Here is a 22,189-nt window from a genome sequence, read left to right on the forward strand (position 1 = left end):
TTGGGAGAAGAGAGAGAGAAAGACCCAGGCTTAGGCTACTCAGCTTCTGATATTCAAGCCTCCTGGTTGCCACAAAGAACTTAAGAAGGTGTCCCTCTGAATGTTTCTTAAACCTACAGAGGGAAAGCCCAAGGAGATGATGGGTCTGTTTCAATAATACATTCACTGAGGGACTGCTAGGTGCCAGTTAGTCTGTCGTCAGGCAGGTAGGACTCCCTTCTTTGCTTACAGAGAAGAAAACTGCATTGGTAAGTACAATAAAAGGCCAAAGAGATACATGCTTCAAGGGAGAGACAATGGTAGTGTTTTAGGGTGGAGCTTGTTAAAAGATAGGTTATCAGACCATGTCAAGTGGCTTTTGCCTAATACTCAAAGGTCATCAATCTAGATCCTATTTCTCTACCCTCTTATCCCTTGCTACTCTGCCGAAATGAGGTACGATATATGGGACAATTTACTTTGAAGCCTCTTGCTACTGTGATAACATGGATACTGTTGTTTTCTCCAACATCCATCTGAGTAAATCAGGGTAAGCATAACCTCCTTGCCACAGTGGTTGCTTCAAGTTACCCAGACCTAAGCCAGCTACTAGAGTCCATTTGGTTGCTGGTGTTGTGATGATCACTTAAAAAATTGTCTAACTCTTTGAGACCAGCCTGGCCAACATGGTGAAACGCTGTCTCTACTAAAAATACAAAAATTAGCTGGGTGTGGTGGGGCACACCTGTAATTCCAGCTACTCGGGAGGCTGAGGCAGGAGAATTGCTTGAACCCAGGAGTCGGAGGTTGCCAGATATTTACTCAATGGTTGGAGGAAGTGCATTTCCTCTTCCACTAGATACTAAAAAGGAATTATCACACTGATTGTGCTATCCGCAGCTGACAAACACAGAAGGAACCAGTTGTAGCCTAGAGTCAACATTATGGATGGCAGAATGAAAGAAACATCATTGAGCCATTGAATCAACCATCTCGGAAGCCTGCTTGAACTCTAGGCTTTCCAGTTAACTGAGTCATTGTGTTATCCTGTGTTTGAAATAGTTCAAGTTGGGCTTTTCCATTACCTGTTATAGAAAATGTCTGCATTAATACACGTGCCTTTGAATATGCTGAGGATATTTTTCCTCTGTTAAAATAACAGTTCTTCTTACTTTACCTAAAGTCTTCTACTTTTCTCTCAAGAACTTGTTCATTGTCTCATCCATCCCAAAGCCTTTGCTGATCTATTTCCAGAGCCTCTATTCCCACTTAGGTTCTGATGTTCTTTCAACTCTTGTCTGTTTTTCCCAGAGGTGCCAAAGACCACCGGGCTTGGTTTTATGTTGTGTCTCTATGGCTTTTGATTTTTGGTCTTTCATTGACTCTGGCTTCACTGCTGCCTTTCTGAGTCTTCCCAGTTAAGAAAACTTAGAGGAGAATGCCCACACTCAAAGCACCCAGGATTGCCAAGAGAGAACCTTAAACAGAAGAGAAGGTACTGGAGTCCATTTGGTTGCTGGTGTTGAGATGACCACTTAAAAAGTTATCTAACTCTCTGAGACCAGCCTGGCCAACATGATGAAACCCTGTCTCTACTAAAAATACAAAAATTAGCCAGGCGTGGTAGCACACGCCTATAATCCCAACTACTTGAGAGGCTGAGGCAGGAGAATCCACTTGAACCCAGGAGTCAGAGGTTGCAGTGAGCCAAGATCATGCCATTGCACTCCAGCCTAGGCAACAAGAGCAAAACTCCTTCTCAAAAAAAAAAAAAAAAAAAAAAAGTCTAACTCTTTGTATGGAAAGTTTGGAATAATCAGGGACTCCTATCAAGACCTTTAGCTTCCACCATGCAAACATCATATAGGATGAATCACCTTCCGGATCTTCCAACCAGGGTCTTTGTTCGGCTTGAACAACTAAAATTAGCAGTTTATTCACGGTCCATAATGGCTGGGGAATTATTTCATACACATGGGACAAAGGAGAGGGATCCAAAGAGGGCCCTCTTCCCTAAGTCTCATTCATGAGATTCTTCTCATTGAAGAGGCACTCTCAAGCATCCAATTTGCTGCAATTATAGCAATCAAAAAAGCATTCAGTCTCCTTCCGCACCTGACAAGCCAGCTCATGCATTCTTACCAACAGTGGTGGGGTGGATGCTATTGCAGCTCCCATCCCCCTGATTCCAGCTACAGCCACTAATACCACCCTTATCCCCACACCCAGAGCTAGAGGTGGTTCACAGTCCAAGGAACTCCGTCTTGTTAACATCGATGGTAGACCTGTAGCTGCCCAGATTCACATGGGCTTACTGGTTCTCTAGAAAGAGACTGGTTTGCCTTTAGTATTGGCTTATAAATATCTCTATCCCCAAGGCCTGAAAGAGAACTGATGATAGATAAACTTCTCCATTATGTAAGTTTCTAAGGGCTGATAAATAAGCTCCTGCCATGATAACAGGTGCAGGTGTAGCGCCATGGAGAAGCCGGGGCCTGTCTGATTGCTGCATTGTGCCAGCATTCATGTTACTTGAATGGGTGCTTTGTGAGAATACAGTCTCTGCAGATTGCAGGGACCGGCTGCTGCTGGTGAAAGGGTGGGGGTCTGTTGATGAAAGTCCCATTAACAACACACAAATAACTCCCAGCTTCCTCTTCTCACTTGCCTCTTTGTTCTAGGCCAATGGCTCTCAGGAGAGCTGAAAATGTTATTTAATTATTTCTAACCCCCATACTGCTGCTACTAGGACTCCTTCTGGAATATCCATTCCCAGCAAGGCATCTGTATTCATTCTCATGAGCCACTCCAGGCTTGCCAATGGATGAAAGAAGTCTGCAACCACTGTAAACAATCAGGCTGGTGTTGAGTCACTTATGTGGACCACCACTGTGCCACTCCTTCTGAACACTCCAGCTGCTCCACCTCTGACAGGCTTCCATCTACCTTGGAGGCCAGCTGACCATTAGATCATTACTTGATCTCTCAATCCCCTCTGAGAGTCTTTGGGAAACAACATGCGAATGTTTATCATTGTTAAGTCTGGTCACTGAGCCTCATGGAAAATTCTCCCCTCTTTTCTCAATTTTCTCATTTATAAAATGGGAATAATGAGAATACTCAGACCTTCTTCAAGAGGTTATTTTGAGTCCCAAGTGAGATAATACCTGCAGAATACTGAATATTCAATTAAGGAGGTGCTCAGTAAGAGCACTACTATTTCATTACTGTTTCTCTCATATCAATTATTAGGGTATTTTAAAATACCTTTCTCCAGAATATCTTTCTATCTCCCAATATGATGATAAGTTCTCCTAGAGCAGGGCACTTCTAAGTTTTCTGATGTGTCCACACAATTTATCAGGCAGCTGGAACATGGAATGAACACTTGCATGGCAGCCAGGAGCCTCAAGCTGGAGTCCCAGCACCACCTGTGATTACCACATTCCTCTGTCTGGCTGTCTTTCGTTAGGTCTTCTATTATCTCCTCTGTGCCATCACTCTCCCTTCCCTTCTTAAATCCCCATCCTTCTACCTTGGCCTCACCTACTGAAATCTCACTCCACCTTCCAGTTCAAACTAAATTCCCCACCTTCTGGGAATCCCTTCCTCAGTAGCTGCAGACTACACTGGCCTGTCTTTTCCCAGACTTCTCATTCCTTCATGTTAGCACCACAATGCTTAGCAACTAGTGGCTTTTTCAATAAGAAAGATGTAGTCTTATTTATCTCTTTGCACAACTCCCTTCTCTATTGTGTTTTCCACATTTACATACAACTTTGGGGCAGAAATTGGCCCAGTGGCCAAATCTGGCCCACTTTCTTTTTGTATGGTCTAAAGCTAAGAATGTTTTTGTATTTTAAATAGTCAAAAAAAATATCAAAAGAAGAAAAATGTTTCATGAAGTGTAAAAATTACCTAAAATTTAAATTTTGGCATCTACAAATAAAGTTTTATTGGAACGTAGCCACACTCATTTGTGAAGCAGGTTCACTGTGCACTGCTTATCAACTTGTCTGAGTCTGGTAAGGCAGAAGATCCTTAAACATAACAAATTACATGAAACAAATTTATTATTTACAGATAAACAGCAAGAGATAACAGAAGTGTAGGATTGATTGTGAGCTTCTCCCCCCAAACTCAGAAAAACTGCCAGGTAAATGAGGTCTCATCTGCATGTGCCCCACTTGCATTGCTATTGAGGGACCCTGAAAAGCAGACAACCCTGGGTGTTACACCCTCCCCAGGGTATGAAAGGAGTCACTAGGCAAATGTGTTGAAGAACATCCCGTTTCTAGGTGGAAACTGGAACAGAGCCAGCCTGTTCCAGCCAGTCTCTCCTTGTCTCAGGATGTTGCATTCTCAGCATATTTTACAGTTATTCCAGGGAACAACAGCGAGAAGGGGAGAGAGCTGGGTTGGTCCAAGGCCACCTGGAGAACTGTCCTGCACCATGTGTCATATATTGTTTATGGCTGCTTTGACAGTACAACAGCAGTGTTGAGTAGTTGCAGTAGGGACTGTTTAACCCACAAAGCCTACATTACTTACATCTGGACCTTTGCAGGAAAAGTTTGCTGACCTGTACTTTAATATATAAAAACTCATTCACATTTGCACATTCATTTGGTGGTCACTACAGGCCTATGGTAACATCTCCGTTTTCAGAAGCTCAGAAAAGTAAGCTGCTTGCTCAAGAATGCACGGCTTCAAGGTGGCAGAGCTGGAAGTTTCTAACTCACTCACCTCATACTCAGACCTGCACTGTTTTTCAAGATAGTCAATATTTCAGGTAACTCTTCTTTCTTGTAATCCATTTCCTATCACATGCCTCACTTAGCATCTCCAATGAGCTCCCTCAAGAAATGTGAGGTTGCATCAGTGGCTCCCTAGTCTCTCTGAAAAGTGATGTAATTGTTAGCAAATTAAAGCCCATCAGTAACTGGTAAACTGCTCTGCTCTTAGCTGGCTGCGCCCACAAGTGCTTTATCTAACCAACCATAACTTCTTCCTTGGCTGACGATAAGGTTTAATTAGGAGGAGGTGACATGTTGCTGGTGACCACTGATTTATAATGAATGGCAGCGAGTTTTTTGGAGGGACAGGTAGACATGCTGGCCCCCATCCAAGCCTGCCTGCCTGAACATCTCCTAATCTCTTGCCACCCTCCCTCTTTGCCCGAGCTCATGTGGTGGGTGTTCACTGGTGTCCTTAGTCTCTGCCTTGATGGCCCTTGGTCTTCAGGCATACACTTTCCTTGGGACATCTTTTCCCAGAGCTTGGTGATTTAGGGGAAATTATTTTCTTACACTGAGCTTAGTTTCCTCATCTGTTGAATGAGAATGATGCTTCTAGCTTTCAGCACAGTTGAAACACAGCACACAGATCACACAGAGATGATCATGTGTGTCAATTTATGTAAAGTGTACCTAGCACAGCTCCTGGCACATCAGCAGGACTCAGTAAGTGATATTACAGAATTTTCTATGATACTACAGTATCTTTATTCTGAGTCTCAGCAAGAGTGGGCACTAAGTCTTATCTTAGGAGGTCGTTTCTTCTTTCAGGAGCTTTATGATTGGGCATGATCCTTTCTCCATCCTTTCCATTCAGTGCTCAAGTTCTCTGACACTTCCTCATAGCTCACTTGTCAGGAAAGCCAAGAATGTCTGTTGATGTGACTCCTGCCCAGGTAGGAAGTGGTGGTTCTGAACTAGAGCTGAGGTCCCTTGATAGGCTCCATGGAATGCCCTTTGTGGCCACTGGGGCCACTAACCAGACCTTTCTCCCTCCCACAAATCAGGGTTCCCAGACTTTCACTGGGAGGGCAGTCTGCTGGAGAATTCTATCTAGCTTGTGAGGCTGATGTTTTTCTTCCATTCAGGCCATCTACTGATTGGATGAGGCCCACCAGCATTCTGAAGGGTGATCTGCTTTACTCAAAGTTGATCAATTTAAGTGTTAGTCTCATCCAACAACACCCTCTAAGGTGACACATAAAATTGATTAACATTATGCGTTAGCATGCAGAAGTACTCTCCATGGTCTCTCCCTGACAATTCTTATTTTGTTTGTCTTTCTAAACAAATGTATTTAAGAGATAAAACAACTGGAGAGCCATATGATGTTTCTTTCTCTGTTCAAGTTGGTCAAATAATACTAACATAAATATTTCCTCATGGAGAGATTAACTAACTCAATTGTATAAAGCATTTTCAGTCTACTCTCTCATTGTTTTGTCATGTAAGGCCAATGATCAACTGATCTGATGCATTCATCTTTCAGACAGGGAATCTGAGACCTGGCTGGGAGAAGAGGACTTGCCTAAAGTTATCCCACACAGCAAATTAGTTGGAAAACCAGGATAGTTGAGTAAATATCCTGGAGCCCAGCCAAGTAATGAAGCCAGAATTCAGAAAGCTGTTTTGACTAGATCTGGGATTTTTACAATAAAGGGTCTGTAAGGGATATTTGTGAAAAATGTTGACACTTGACGGCTGTCCTGATTCATTCAGCTACCTAGGTTATCTCTGCCTCTCTTTGACTTGTGTTTTGTCTTTTAAGATGGCAGTCTTGCTCTTTTGCCTGGGCTGGTCTTGAACTCCTGGGCTCAAGCAGTTTTCCTGCTTTAGCCTCCTGAGTAGCTGGGGCTACAGGAGGACATCACTGTGCCCAGCTCTCTCCGTATCTTTGACTAGGTTATTTTACAACCCCATAAGATAGAAATGAAGTTATAGAAAACTGATAGGAATACAAATAATTATTATCCATGGAAATGCAAATTGGATCTAATGGAATGAAACTGATTTTTTTTCCAGCAGATAGTGACCACTTTTGTATCCTTTTGTAAATTCATTTCAGCATTCCATATTTGACTAAAAATGTGTGACACTCCCAATTTGCTTTTGAATTCATTGTAATATCTACCAATTCCCTCATTAATTAATGAGTTAAATAAAGCCTTTGGCATGTATTTATTTTGTATTTATAGGAGAGTCATGAGTATATCTTCTTTTAAAAGGTATTCTTCAGTAGGTCTTAGTGTGCACAATACTTACATCTTATTTTCTCATTCTACACTGTTCCCACACCTCACCCAGAATAAATGTAATCTCCTATGAGCTTCTGAACATCATGAAAAATAACAGCTCATTTTGTAAAGTCCTTTAGTATTTGCAAAGCACCTTCACTTCGATCATCTCATTTGATTCCTACAATCAGCCTGGGAGAGCACTTGACATTCCCATTTCACAAATGGGGACGATGAAGGCAAGAGAAAGAATGTGCTGTATAAAACTGAGGTCTTACATATATACATGAGGCAGAGTCATGACCTCAGTATAAGTTTCCTGTTTCTAAGACCTATGCTGATCCCCTTCATTAAGTTATGTCATATTTCTGTGTGTGTGAAATGCTTTGGGTCTGGATGCAAAGCCGGGAGCAGGAGAACTGCTATTTTAGAAAGAAAAGGCCGAGAATTTGGATGTAATTGAAGTTGTGAGAAGTTGCAGTTCCATCACCAGGATTTTTGTTATTCAGCTCCCTTTTTCATTTTTCCCCTTGAGAATAATAGCCAGTTTTACATGTTAATGGATTTAATTACTGCATAGAGATCTGAACAGATAGAAAAGTCTCAGGCAGTGATGACGCAGTGATGGTCTATTGAGCAGCATTTGAATTAATTTGGAGTTTTCAATGCTGTGATTAGCGTGGTTATTAGTGTTAATGCTTGAAGTTCATGTTAACAGGGTGTTACTGTGAATTTGAAGCACTAAAACAGGCCTGATTTCCTAGTATTTGTTTGTTTATTTATTAATCAGTCCATTCATAATTGGTACAGTGCTGACATATAAAACGCCCCCTGCATTCAACTTCTCAGCTTGACTTAATAAAGGATAATATTGGGTCTCATTTAACCCAGTGCTAATAGGTTGTCCTTATCTATTCTGGTGCCTTCCCTACTGTGGACATTGTCTCCTTTGTCCTCAGACCACCACTGAGAGACAGATAAAGCCTCAGAGCGTGAAGAAACAGCCTGAACTGTAGCTTAGGATAACAGTTCTTTGTTCACTTGAACTCCGTGTGACGTTGCCAAAAACATGCCTCCTTTCTGGACTTCAGTTTTCTGCTGAAAGGAAAACTGCGCTTCAGTTTTCAGCTCAGAGGAAATACAGGGATCATCTAATCTAAACCTCTATAAAATAAGGGGTTTTGTATTTCCTTTCAGCTCTGTGGTTCAGGGAGCAAATCAAAATGGAGAGATGACTGGAGAGTCATCAAACTGCAGAGTTGTGACTAAAAGATTATCTACCCTAGGACATTAATTCTACAATAGAGGACAGTGAGATACAAAACAGGTTAGTGATGTCCAAGGTCAGACAGCAGGTTAAAGTCAGAGCCTGAACCTGATCCAGACATTTTAATTCCTAATCTGGTGCTATTTGCTTCTTTTCATTTAGTTATCATGTGGTTTTAAAATAGAGTGAATAATATATCAAACTATTTGACTCCCATAATAAAACTTGTACCTCGTTAGTATAAAATGTTAACTTTCGGTCATATTTACTCCCCCATCCCCCTCTTAATATACTATTAAACTCCAGCAGAATTCCAAACCCTGAAGTGGCCATCCTAATAAGTAACCGCCATCCTGAGATTGGTGTGTAATGTTCTTATGTGATTATTGTTGTTAATATTTTTATTACATATGAAACATCCATTTTCCATTTAATTCATTGAATGTTATTCTTTTTTTTCCTCTACTGGTTGGAATTATACTTTGTATCTCTTTTCTTTTAGGTGTTACCCTTAAATTGTTAATATGCCTACTTAACATTAAAAATGATCTTCATTTAATCAAAATCTTCTCATACCAGTATGTAAAACCACCAATAATCCAATAACTCTCATCCTAAATTCCATGTATTTGGAATTGTCGACTGTTTAATTCTACCTCTTTTAAGCATCCCAATTAGTCATCGTTTTTTTTAATACTTTGTGCTTATTTGGATTTAGACACATGTTATTTATACATTTTCTTATCTTTTTTCTTGTATATAATTGCTCTAACACATTGAAGATAATATTCTATTGTCTTCAGGTTTCTAGTTTTGCTACTAAGAAGTCTGCTGTTTGTCCAGTTTGTTTTGTTGTGTATAATTCCTCTTTTCTCTCTGGTAAATTTTAAGATCTTTTCCTTGTTTTGTTCTGTATTTTCATTTCAAAGAATCTAGGTGTTACCAGTGGAGGGTGTCTGGGTTCTTGGCCTTTTAAACAAAGAATTGGACAAAATGCACAAAGCAAAAAAGAATGAAGCAACAAAAGCGGAGATTTATTGAAAATGAAAGCAGACTCCACAGGGTGGGAGCAGGCCTGAGCAAGCAGCTCAAAGGTCTGGTTACAGACTTTTCTGGGGTTTAAATACCCTCTAGAGGCTTTCATTGGTTACTTGGTATATGTCCTACGTAAATGAAGAGGCTGAAGTGAAGTTACAAAGCTATTAACTTGGTGTACACTCTATGTAAATGAAGAGGATATTTCCTATCATAGCTGAAGTGTTTCTGTTTGATTTAGTTCTAGGAAGTCCTTAGGTTCCTTCCCTCCAGGCTCTATTCTCCCACCTCATAGGTATAAATTCATTTTTCTTTTTGCTGCTCTGAATGTATTGTAAATCTCCAATCTAAAGTTTCATATCTTTCTTCAACTATAAAAAATTCTTAGCCATTTCTTTAAACTCCTACTAAAATAATGTTGTCTGTATTCTAATATCCAAAATCTGTCTTCTGTGCACTAATTCTCTCTATAACTGTGTTTAGTCTCCTCTCTAAACTGTCTGGCAAATTTTCAGTTTCAATAATTTTATTTTTTCTGTATGTACTATTTGGCTCTTTTTCAAATCTGCCTATTCTGTTTTCATGGAGTATTATTTTTTTCTTCCTGTTTTATTTTTAATTTCACATCTTTAATTATTTTAAACATTTATTTTGTAGTCTCCCTTAGATGGCTTTATCTCAAGCTCTTAGCATGCAAACTCTCATTTTTTGTATCTGTTTACTGTCATTTTTTTGGTGTATATTCTATAATTTTTGAGTGTGAGCACATTTTCAGTGACAATATAGAGATGGGTAGAAATTAGATGTGGTCTGGGTTGTGGAAGTGTCCCTTCAGAAAAGCATTGCAGTTGCTTTTGGTAGGTGCCCCCAGAAATATCATGACCCCAGGAACATTTTTAAATGTAAATGTTAAGGTATAGGAATTCCCACAGTGATTAGGTGGTGTACTTTTTTTTTTTTAACTCTAAGCTCCTTCATAGAATGGATGCATGAAAGGCTTTCTTTTTTTTTTTTTTTAATCAACACAGAATCTCAATGAAGACATTATATGCTTCTTTATAATGTCCCTGGGTGGTGTGGTATACTGAATAATGGGTGCCAAAGATATTCAGATCCTAATCCCTGGCATTTGTGAATGTTACTTTATATAGAAAAAAGAGAATTTGCAAATATGTTTACATTAAAGACCTTGAGATAGGGATCCTGGATTATCCTAAATGCAGTCACAACTGTCCTTATAAACAGGGAGGCAGAGGGAGATTTGACCACAAAGAGGACAACGTGATGTGAAGATGGAAGCAGACATTGGAATGATACGCTTTGAAAATAGAAGGGGCCATGAGACAAAGTACACAAGAAAGGCACCTCTAGAAGTTGGAAGAGGCAAGGAAACAAAATGTCTTCTAGAGTCTCCCAAGAGAACACAATTCTGCCAATCCCTTGATTTTAGACTTCTGGCCTCTAGAAATGTAAAAGAATTAATGTATTGTTTCAAGACGCTACGTTTGTGGTAATTTGTTACAGCAGCAATATGAAACAGCTTGACTTAATAAAACAGAGTCTTTCTAGCCCCCTTTGACTGAGAGTGCAGTATTTCAAAAGTCTCTGCATGGAGACTTGACTGGATTTTTCCATGAAGGCTAAGGGTGAGGATGCTGTCACTTCTACCAAGTCAAGCTGGGAAGATATCAGATGACAAGATACCACAAAAAAAATCAGTGGTAAAAAAGAATCAGACTTGAGAGGGAAATAAAAATACATGATTTCATGATTCTGATCCTTTTTTATTAGCCAAATCAATGATCTCAGATAATATGTCACAGTTGTCAGGGAAGTGGGGATAGAAGATGGTGTTTCTATTCCATATGTTTTATAAATTTTCACATGAACAGAGAAAAGCAACTTGGGTAAATTAGTTCTGTACTTCAATTTTCTCATGTGTAATGGAGCTAATAATAGTGCTTCTCTCATATAATCATGGTGAGGCACCAAATTGATGGTGCATATAAAGTGCCTGGCATATATATGCCTTTGCCTTGCATAGACTAAGGATCTTTGAGGGGCTTGATCCAGTATTTTTGTCCAAGAATTATGGGAAGAGAATGGAGTGACCCAAAAGGATTTATAAGAAGTTTTCTCAACTAAAAAAAGGAATACAAATGAAGTTTTGGAATTCATCACCAAAGCTTTGGAAAACAGAAAGTTCTGTTAATTTTGGAAGGAGAAGGGGCCAGTTTAAAATGGAAGATGCTAATGTGATTGCTATGTTGTTCATTCAACAAAAATGTGCCTGCAGGGTGGTTAACTTATGCTAAGTGCTACAAGGGAAGCAGACGTCAACAGCAACCACACTCTTCTCATTTAGAACATTCAAATGAACTGTTGTAGCGGTTCACAATGTTGCAAGTGAATTTCATCAGCATCCTCTGAGATGGAGAATCTAGAAACTACTTATCGGCATTTTATGGATGAGAAAACTGACCTTCAGTTTTAACAGAGTCAAAGCTGGCTCTCTACCACCTCTCCTAATTCAATGCAGTTGACCCCGTATCATAGACAACTGGAAGGGATCTCTCATCTCAAAGGGTTTACAATCAAGTAAGGAAAACAAGATGCATAAAAAGAGGGGTGGACACCACAGGTAAAAAGTGACCATCACAATATATAAAAGGATAAATAAATAAGGAGCTTTAGGAGATTAGGAAGTCGGCGGCATGGATGGGAGAGGGGTGCCTGGTAAAGCACAGCAGAAAGGCACTGTGGAGGGGTAATGAAACATATGCCTTTTAAAATATCTTTGCCTTAAAAAATAAAAGCCAGTGGTCCAATAATAATACAAATGGTTTCTTACTATGCCAGCATGTTCCATCGTATTCTCCATTCCACAAACAATTATTGTGCATGCACTTACCATACATGAAGAACTGGTCACACTGAAAAAAAAGCTATGATGTACCATGGCACTAGCCTGATTTAGGGAAAAGAGCACTACACTGTGTCACCAGGAGACCTGCAGTCCAGCCCTGACACTGCGAGTGACATTGGATAATGTGTTTCCTCTTTACCTTAGTTTCTTCTTCCACACATTAGGATCTAAAATTCCTTTGCTGCTCTATCATTCTTAATCTGAATGATGAGACATTTGTCTACTCTGCTGTCTTCTCTTTCATTACTCTCTGTTTTTCATTGTCTTACATGATTTTCCTTTCCTCCTTTCCTCTTATTTTTTTCTCCTCTTTCTTTCGGGATGGCCCCTCCTCTCACCTCCCTACTGGTTATTCTGCCTCTCACGTTCAGTGTCTGCATCTTTTCTTCTTCATTACCTAAGTACATGTAAATTGGTCATGTTGCTGATGCGGAAGCAATCTTTAAAATTGGTTAAAATATGCCCACGTCAAATATGACGAATTCTTCCACTTTTGGACTCCTCATGATTTTAATCAACCAAAATCAGCCAATTGAGAAATGACAGCATGAGGTCCAAATTCCCTTAGCATCAATTTTTTTCTTGTTTTGTCCTTTGATGATGATGATGATATGTGTGTGTGTCTGTGTGTGTGTGCATTGTGTTCACTAGAGTTGTTAGTAGGTTCAGGCATTGTTTAACCCATCAAGTAGCACTGAGCCCTTGCTATGTTTCAGGCACTGACTGAATAGCTGGGGATGGGGAAGATTAAAAAACAAAACAAAACAAAACAACAACAGCATCTCAAGTCTGTTAGTCAGAATGAGACGTGGGGATGTGGCAGATGCAAACATACAGACATGGTTAGGAATAAAGAAAGAAGCTTTGGCTGCATAATGAGGATATTTTGGCCCATGACGCAGGAATGCCTGGCTCTTGTCTTTAGCACAGGTTTCTTGGATGTTGCTGAACACACAGTAAATTGCAGCAGCATGGGAAGAAAACTGCCACTTAGCCACTGAGGCTGGGGCCTGTTAATCCATGATAAGGGGCTATCTGGTCAAACCTGACTCAGAGAATGTAATTTAGGCCTATTGACTGCCTTCCTAGGCACCAAATCTGGGACTAATACATTTAGAAATACCCATGGAGAGAGAAAGAGAATTAGGCCCCAGAGGGACCTTAAACTCATTTAATAAGCTGAGCTGAAGACCAACAAAGCTGGCCAATCTGGCCTGGAGCCAGACATTTCCTGGACTTCAGGCAAAAAAGCAAGAGAGAACACAGCACGTGGCTGTAGCTTGGACTAGGTAGAATAAGCCAGGCCGCAAGGAAACTGGGCTTACTTGGTGTCCCTGCTGAAGGTACAGGGAGGCAGAGGCTTCCAAGTCATTTATATTTTCTGAAAGGGTCCATCTCTCTCCCAGGCAAGCAAAGCCAGAGGTCCCTTTTCAATTCTGTGCAACAGATTTTTTTATGAATGGATATAGCAACTCAGGGCACACCAGTAAATGCTCGAGAATCCAGCTCACGGTGGGCTGGCTGCAGGAGCCCTCTGACACAGTGGCACTGGCTCAGTGGCTGGCTTATTTTTTCCCCATAAGAAGTTCTTAGAGCTGTCGTGGCATCCCCTCTCCCTCGACTTGTTACAAAGATTAAATGTCGTAAGATGTGAGGTTAGTGCTGTTAGAGAGTCAAGAAAAAAAGGGTCCATCCCCACCTGAGCCTGGGACAGTCAGAGGTGACTGTGCAGAGTAGCTCCATGGTTCTATGTAAGTATTTAACTTCTCTGACCCTCAGTTTTCTCATCTGTAAAGCAAAGATAAAAATACCTACTTCAAATTACTTATGTAAGGGTAAGATGAGATGATCTGTGTACACAGCATTTGGACATAGTATGTGCTCAGTTAAAGGTGGCATTATTCTTGGTGTCATGTGTTATCCTCCACAATATAAAATATACTAACTACCATAGAATAGTGATTCGTCAATTCTAATGTGCATGAGAATCACCTATGGAGTTTGTTAAAAATATGGATTCTTAGTCTCATCTCACTTCAAACGATTTTGAGGGGTGACCCTGAAACATGCATTTTAGTGAGTATTCTCAGGTGATTTTGATGAAGTCATTCAATGATCATACTTGGAAAAATATTGCTGGAGAATTATATATTAAATAGAAAACCTGGCTTTGTTTCATGGCTGTCAAAACTGTCTAGGTTAGGCCTATGTCCTAAAAATGTCCCACTCCCCTTTCTTTCCCTTCTCCTCTGTCTCCAAGCATGACAGAAGTGGCAGTTATTTAAAATAAGCTGCTACTATCATTAGCATCACCTTTGGATACCTCTTAGACGAGTACCTCTCAACCTTGGAAGCATATTAGAATCACTTGGAAAGCTTTCAATCATCCTGATGCCCAGGCCAAACCCCTGACCAATTAAGTAGGGATCCCCAGGTGGACCCAGGCATTGGGGTTTTGGAAGCTTGCCTGGTGATTTCAATGTGCAGCCAAATTGAGAACCACTGCTCTAGATCCACTTTCCCCCAAATCCCTTCAAATCTTCTCCCTAACCTAGTTTCCATCCCGTGCCTTCTATCTTGGAATTTCTTCTCTTTCTAATTATTTTGGCTGAGTCCACTCAGCAGGTTTCCTTGTTCTGTTGGGATTTTTCCTGATGCCCTGATGCCTCTTACCTGTCTCCATTTGGCATTGATGTGCTACTCACCGCTCTGTCCAAGCCTGCAGGACACCTGGGATAGCTTCTCCTTGTTTTGGAAAAAGAAGATCACACATGCCACTGTCTTTCAAACTGTTTTGCCATTTGCTCCTGCTGCAGCGTTTTTCTTACTCTTGCCTACTTATCCTGCCAGAACTCATGCAGAATTCTCCCTCCCTGCGCAGCCACCTCTGACTATCCCAGGCTCAGGTAGACGAACCCTTTTTCTCTTGATTCTCTAATAGCACTAACCTCACATGTTACGACATTTCATCTGCGTAACAAGTCGAGGGAGAGGGGCTGCCATGGCAGCTGTAAGAACTTCTTGTGGAAAAAAATATGAGTGCTTGGGGCAAAATTTCATACCAAGAGGAGTAAAAAACAGTTCAGAAATGCATTTTCAAAGTCAAAGAGGGATTGCTAGTCATTCCAGAGAGAAGAAAGGAGGTCATCCACTCTGCAATATGACCTACACTATGATTTTCTCAAAATCCTGAGTGTATTCTATAAAATTATTACAAAATATTTTATAAGAGTAGATTTCTTAGGGCACTGCCAGTGTGTCTGTGTCCAGGGAATTGCAGGGAAAAACAGGTCACATGAGCACTGGCATAAAGACAAGAATAAGCAGAGGGCTCTCACAGAAACCTTAGAGAGGGCTTTAGACTATCACAGGTTGTGGAATGTGTGTTAAGGCCAGATTTGTCCACACCTATAATGAGCAGAGAGGCTGCATCCATTATTGGAATTCTTTTTAAGCATTCTCTATGCCCACTGAACTGTGGGTTTTCTGATGGAAGGGCCTATCTCCATGCATCCCAGTTTTCTGGGTACAAGTCTTGGCACATGGGATGCTCTAAATAAATCTTTGGAGAATGAATAACATAAAAAGCATATAATATAGGCTTTTTTTTCCTAAGGTTCAAGGAAGCATGAAGGAGTCCTTATTGTCTGTGGCTATTCTATGGCTCAGACTAAATTCTCCTTTATTCCCTACTTAGATGCTATTGAACTTGTTTCTCCAAACTCTGTTATTCAAAATTTGATTAATTTGAGCTCAAAATGACATTTCAAAATCCCCTATTCCCAAACACATAGCTCATCAAAAACACCTCCCACTATTTACAATTCCACTTCATTGAAATATGATGATGCCAGGCAGACAGCAGTGTGTATTCAGTGGAATTCAATTTTCCTGATCACTGGCTCCATCGATCAGTCTGTTTGCAAAGGGCTGATGCAAGCATTCATCCACTTCATACAGACGGTGGGTGAGCCACTCTCCTATTATTTCTGCAAGTGAAAAAGGTTGTTAAACTATAATGATGGTATTCTGAAGGATCACTTTACTATTGTTGTTTTAAGCTTTATTGAGATTCTATCAAGGGCCAGGAGTTTTTCCTATGTGTTCATATTTAATCTTTACAACTGACATTTTAGGGGGGAAGAATCTGAGACTTAGAGAACTTAGGTGAATTGTCCACAGTTACAGAGCTGGCAATGTGTGGAGCCGGAATTCAAACACAGTTCTTGTTATTTCAGAATTGAATATTATCCATTATACTTGGTTCTCCCCTTGGCAGTTGTCTTGGGGCTGAGGCAGGGAAGGTAGAAAGAAGTGTGACTGAGAAAGGAATCCCAAGACAATCTGATAGAGAAGAAAAATTACAGTGGCTTATTATTCAACATATTCACCACCTGTCACTCTCTCCTGGGATCCCCACTGTGGCTGAATAAGCACTTGTTACTTCAGCCAGAAGGCTACACTTGGCCACAGGCCTGTCTCTTCCCATGTGTTGTGAGTTCCTCGAGACAGTGCACACCAAACACAAACACACACACTCAGGGCAGTGCCCAGGCCCAGAGGAGCTGGTAGCATGATGAGCAAATGTGGTGTCAGAGAAGAGGTGTCTTCAGGGAAGGAAACTCTGTGACTCTTGCAGGCAAGCAGCGTCTTCACCAGAGGTAATGGTCTGGGCATCTGCCTTAGACAGAAGACAGAAAGGCCTGGGAGAGACACATCCAGAATTCCAATCTACCTGGTAGTGTTGCCAACACAAATCTCCTTGAGGATAAAACCTTTTCTAACCCAGGCAGAGCCAGGGAAGTGCTCTGCAGGACCCATCTCAGCCGCATCACAGTTCAGGAAGCATGACTACTGTATCTTCAAAACTTCACTAAACGTTCCTTGTTGTTCATTGTTATGTCAATAGACACCTTCTACATTGTAGCTACCCCCAATGCATGAAATGCATGGAAAAAATCTAAAAGAGAATTATATTTTTGATCCATAGGTAAAATTGGAGAAAAATTGGGAGCATGCTTCTCTCTCTCTCTCTTTTTTTTTGTGATGGAGTCTCGCTCTGTCACCCAGTCTGGAGTGCAGCGGTGTGATCTTGGCTCACCACAACCTCCACCTCCCAGATTCAAGTGATTCTCCTGCCTCAGCTTCCCAAGTAGCTGGGACTACAGGTGTGTGCCACCACACCCAGCTAATTTTTTTTTTTTTTTTTTTTTTTTTTTTGTGGTAGAGACGTGGTTTTGCCACATTGGCCAGGCTGGTCTCAAACTCCTGACTTCAAACGATCCGCCCACCTTGGTCTCCCAAAGTGCTGGGATTACAGGCATGAACCACCATGCCCGGCACTTCTCTCTTTTTAGGCAATAATTCTAGCTGTTCTGAAGACCAAAACTGGTCAATACTTGTCCTCAGTTTCTCTGAAAACTGAATCATGCATCATGAGAATTCCCTTCTCTAGTAGGAGAGCTCTTCAAAGCAATCATTTTCTTTATTAGCAAGTGTGGGTGTCTTCATAAACTTCTGGATTTGTTTCCAGGGTCTGGTTAACAAAGGATAGGATCTCATATGGCGCTCATAGCAAATCTGAAATAGGTGGGGCTGACACTATCTGTTGTTTCTATTTTGCAGATACTCATGAAACTGAGGCTCAGAGAGTGTGCATGACTTACGCAAGCTCACACAGCTAAGTAACAATTATACTTGGATGAGATCTGGGTGTTCTGTTGTCCAGTCCAATATCACGTTGTACATTAAGACTTGAGTCATGCCAGTATCCCTATGATCATAGTCACACTTTTATCATCTAACCTCGAATCCTTAAACCTTAATATTCATTTCTCTTAGAAAAATAAAACATGGTAGAACCCAACTTCTGTACTGAATACAATCTGACACCACTCTGGATAGAGAACCTCCAGGAAGCCATTCTGGTGGGTGGCGAAAGGTCACAGGAGGTGCAGTGTTTGAAAAAGCAATACAGATTTCAACAATCAGGTTATTAAGCAAAAATTCTTAGATAAGCTTTCTAATCCTATCAAGGGCTTACTCCTATTCCCCACTCAGCTGGCAAAGTTCAATTACATTGTAGGTCAAAATAAACACTGCAGGGGAAAGATTTTATTGTTTTGCTCTCATTGAGGCTAAGTATTTGACTCCTTGTGGATAGTAAGCATCAGTGTTTCAAAAGTGTGTGTGTGTAAGAGAGAGAGAGATGGAGAGAGAGAGAATATCTGTACTGTTTTCAAGTCCTGGCTATTATATAGTAAATTTTAAATGTCTTAAACTTGGTTAATCACTCTGATTGATATTTTGTGTTCCAGTTGTCAAAAAGAAGAAAGAAAAAAAAAACAAAGAAAAGGGGAGCAAAAATGGAAATATTTGAAAAAAGAGGGGCATATGAACATAGATACATGTATTATCTTTACAATGTTTATAGTATAGTTAATAAAGGAATTTTACCCACCTACATTGCTAATTTATTCCTGAACACTACTCCATGTACAAAGTAGGCAGGGTAAGTACACATATCAGCATTTTTTTAAAAAGATAAACAGAAAGGCAGAATCAGATCTAGAGTCCTGTTTGGGAGCCTCTAGTTCATGTCATTTTTGCATGAATATTAGCCTTCCCTTACATAGTGTTCGCCAGTATAAGACGCCATTAAAAATGCTTTATGTTGACTCACATAATATATAGCTGTACCTACTCTGATTCAAAACACAACTGAACTTTATCAGTTTTATACAAACCATGTATTTAGTTTTATACAAACTGAAATAATCCATGGTAGGGAAGGAGTATTAATTTAGGGGAAAAAAAGTGAACCATTGGCTATGGCTATATAAATAATACAATTTTCAATGGTTGTGCTGAATTTGCACAACACTGAACACTTTTAAAAAAACTTTCTCACATGCAGTACCTTTCATTCTCACTGGAGCCCCATGAGGTGTCACTTTCCCCATTAGACATGGGGTAGCAGGAGCTGAGGCTCTGTGTTCTGGAACTAAGTCAAATTAGTGACTCATGCCCAGTGCTGCAGGTGGGTGGCAGATCTTGTGGGTGGTAGATGTTGGGGAAAATGGGAAAAGTAAGGACTGGAAAGTGGAGTGGCATGGAGAGGGAACCCTAGTGGGGCAGAAGGCTCAGACGACAAAGTCCTTTGAAGTGAGGTGAAGACTTGTCTGAGTAGTGGTGGGATTCATCCTTTTGCTTTGTGCTTTAGCCTTTAATGACATCCATCTCCCTCACCTTCCAGATTTATGCTCTTTCATTATGAACCCATTATGTGCTCAAGAGACTGTGCACTGCAGATATTCTCCTCGCAGAGCCCTTGTAATTCTGCCTGCACCCATGTTCAGAATCCAATCGAGAAAAGAAGGCCAGTGGGGTGGGAGCTGGGGGACCAGCAGCCATTGTCTCCTGTGGCAGCCTGATGGGATAGATTTTTCAAAGGGATGCACAGGCTGAAATGTGTGTGTCCACTGAATTCATGGTGACAGCTCTGCTACCTCCATGACTGAGCACTGGGGTCATCCACCCAATTCAGTCCCTTAGTTGCCAGTGTCTTGGGGCAAGGTGAAGTCACAGAGTGTGGGCCAGGACTTAGGTTTCCAACTATCACTCAGCAAATATACCCTGCCTTATCATTTAATTTTTCACTCTAACAATTACTTATCAAGCACTGAAAATCAACACCATGTCAAAAGCTGAATACGGGGGTAAACTTTCATTTATTTTGCAAATACTTACACAATACTTACTACAGGCTATGCACTGGTTTAATTGCTTTATTATTAATACATAACTTAATCTTCACTCCAATAATAAGAGGAATATTATTATCTTCATTTCACAGATGAAAAAACTAAGATACAGAAAAGTTAAGAAACTTGTTTGAGATCACACAGCTAGTGACATTTAGAGCTGGAATTTGAATCTATGCTGTATAGCTCCAGAGTGGATACTATTAACCACCGCCTTTCAAAATCTCTGCCTTAAGTATTTCATAGTCCAGAAAGTCAGACAAATAGTCATGGTAGATTATAATGATTATTGCAATTGGGATATAGACAAAGTACTGTAAAGAAGCAGAGTTTGAACAGTTGTACTGGCTGCCTGGGTGCCTACACTTTTCTGATCCTGGTACTTACTCTTCTTGGTCCCTCACACTCTATTCTCACTAGCTTCCTGCTGACCTTGTCCCATATCTGACCCAGAGACCAACTCTTATCACTGTAAGGGGGATTTATGGCTTCTTATGCCAGCAGTGCAGGACACTTGGCACAAGACAGCCTGACGGCTCATCCTGTGTAGATCCATGCTCTCTAAATGGGTTCCTCCTGCCCAACTCTTCTGATCAAGCCCCATCTCATATAATTGGTTGAGAAATTACAGCCTCTGCCTTGGGTCCTGCTCAGACTCTCTGGAAAGTACGCTGATCTCTCTCTGTTTGGGATGAACAAGAAGGGGATCTGGCTGAAACATCTGAGTCTTCTTCTAGGACCAGGGCTTATTGCATTCTTCAGGCTACTTAAGTAGGTGGCTCCTTCCTTCCTCATTGCCTCAAGTGTGTTCCTCCAGTGCTTGGACATGAAGGCTGCCCTTCTCTGTGGAAAGGGGCCTCTTTCCAGTCAATGATAACTGGACATTTTCCCACTGGAATGTATAAACAAGCTTTGAGGTCTCAAACTCCTTAGGACTAAAGCTCTGTCGTCTCTCTCCAACCCTTTCTCCAACTGTATATCTGAGGTCCTGAGACTTGCTGACTGATGTCGCCACCATTGTCTGCCCATTTCAGACACCTGCCTTACCACTCTCCTTCCCCAAGTCACATGCCAGGACTGCCATCTGTCTCCATACCCTGCATATCCTATGGTCCATTTATCACAACCCTCTCATGTCCTCTGCAACTGTTTCTAGAAGATCACCCTGATGTCTCCTCCAGCAACTTCTGCAATTACAAGCAATTCATCAGCAGTCTTCATGCTTGGACTGTTTATTTATATCAAATTCTAGCCGTTGGCCTCACTTTATTTTTTTAGGTGTTTGATCTCAAGAAAATTAACCATTTCTGACACTCAAGACACTGGCATTTTCTCGTAGCTTTTTCTTCTGCATCCATAAAACAGAGGGCTCCATCATGTAATCAAAGGGAGCAAGAGGCAGAGGTTTCGTCCTAAGGCATCTGATAAATACATTTAATCTTTATTTTAGTGTTTTTAGATATGCTAGGCACTCTATTATATTTTTATTTTCACTTTCTTATCCATCCTTACAAAACTCTTTTAAATTGGTAGTTATTATTGTAACCACCCAAGGGGTTCTTCCTGCCCATTGCATAAAGAAAGACCACAGTATTATAGTAGAGAAAGAGTTTAATAGACACGAGGCGTGCCACGCCACATGGGAGATGGAGTTCCTACTTAAATTATCTTGCCAGAAGCTCCTAGGTTAGAGGATCTTCAAAGGCAGTTTGAGGGAAGGGGTAGGGGTGGCTAGGTAACAGCTGCTTGCTGCTGATTGGTTGGAGTGGAGATAAAATCATGGGGCTCAAAGATGTCCTCCTGAAGACTGAATCACTTCTGGGTGGGCCACAGGAGCTGGGTTGGCAGTTCAAGTGGAGCCATCGGGTCCAGGTGGAGCCATGGTATCAAGTGTTCAAACCAAAGTGACTCCATCTTGAATAGGAGCTGGGTAAAATAAGACTGAGACCTACTGAGCTGCTGTCTCAGGAGGTTAGGCATTCTTAGTCAGAGGATGAGATAGGAGGTCGGCACAAGATACAGTCACCAAGGCCTTCCTCATAAAAGAGGATGCGGCAAAGGAGCCAGCCAAAACCCTTTTAAACCAAGATGGTGTTGAAAGTGAGCATTGGTCCTCATTGCTCATTATATGCTAATTATAATACATTAGCATGCTAAAAGACACTCCCACCAGCACCACGACAGTTTAT

At 41.0% G+C, this 22,189-nt stretch overlaps 1 long non-coding RNA gene across 1 annotated transcript; it reads left to right on the top strand.

Annotated features, from left to right (window-relative positions):
• The first annotated feature begins 4,059 nt into the window (after positions 1-4,059).
• LOC130541413 (uncharacterized) lies at positions 4,060-6,963 on the top strand. The gene is made up of 4 exons (XR_008955466.1): positions 4,060-4,135; positions 4,622-4,771; positions 5,864-5,904; positions 6,265-6,963. It is a non-coding gene; the product is annotated as an uncharacterized LOC130541413 (long non-coding RNA).
• Positions 6,964-22,189: the final 15,226 nt, after the last annotated feature.

The sequence above is a fragment of the Pan paniscus genome, chromosome 2, assembly GCF_029289425.2.
Source record: "Pan paniscus chromosome 2, NHGRI_mPanPan1-v2.0_pri, whole genome shotgun sequence".
Lineage (NCBI taxonomy): Eukaryota > Metazoa > Chordata > Mammalia > Primates > Hominidae > Pan > Pan paniscus.